The 928-nt window shown below is 42.7% G+C and overlaps 1 protein-coding gene across 1 annotated transcript in view; it reads left to right on the plus strand.

Annotated features, from left to right (window-relative positions):
* LOC103205809 (olfactory receptor 11H7-like) overlaps nucleotides 1-928 on the plus strand; it is a 5167-nt gene that overhangs the window by 907 nt on the left and 3332 nt on the right.

Below are 928 nucleotides of genomic sequence, written 5' to 3' on the forward strand. Positions count from 1 at the left end.
CACCAGCCTTCTGATTAGCAGTCAAATGCCTTAGGCACTATGCCACCATTAGAGCCTTGGAAACCCTATCTAGCAATTCTTTTCTGTCCTTTACAGTCACTATGAAGCAGAATTGACTTGACAGCAATGGGTTAATTCCATTGTATACACATAAAATTATCTTCTTTAAGGTGCATGGGAGGTACAGAAAACAAAGGTGAACCCTTTAAAACATACAGTACCACATTGTCAGTGAAGGTAAACATTGATATATGGGTGGACAGGCTGAACTATCAGGTATGTCTATGCAGGGGGAAGTGTGCCCATGACCATGTATAGGGTTGGCAGATAAGTGTTTTTGTATGTTCTGTAAGAATCCCCAGGTATATAGTAGAGCTAACAAGGGGCAAAGTTGTAATCATTTCTTGGCCAGCTACCCAGAGGGAACAAATAGTTGGACCTGTGGGCTTGGGACCATGGTTGCAGGGAACATCAAGCTCAATTGGCATGACATACTACACAAAATATTGTTCCACATCCTACTTTGGCAAGGAGCAACTAGGATCTTAAAAGCTTACAAGCAGACACCTAGATGCAACAGTGAGTCTCTCCTCATCCAAAACAAAGAATAATTGAGAAAATCAAAGACACATGGAAATAATCAGTCCAAGTGACTGGTATGCCATGCTATCCTCAGCTTATACGATTATGAGACCAGAAGAACTAGATGGTGCCCAGCTACCACTGTCAACCACTTGAAAGGGGATCTATGTAGAAGATGCTGGATAGAGTGGGAGAATAATGTGGAACAAAACTCAAAATCATTTTAAAAAAAGGGGAGGACCAGGCTTGCTGATCTGAGAGAGCCTGATGGAACCACTGAGACTATGGCCCCTAGCTGCCCTTAAGGTATGGAATTGAACCCACTCCCATGGCTTCCAATCAAACA

The sequence above is a fragment of the Orycteropus afer genome, unplaced genomic scaffold (assembly GCF_000298275.1).
Source record: "Orycteropus afer afer isolate SDZICR_OR568_19922 unplaced genomic scaffold, OryAfe1.0 scaffold00292, whole genome shotgun sequence".
Taxonomy (NCBI): domain Eukaryota; kingdom Metazoa; phylum Chordata; class Mammalia; order Tubulidentata; family Orycteropodidae; genus Orycteropus; species Orycteropus afer.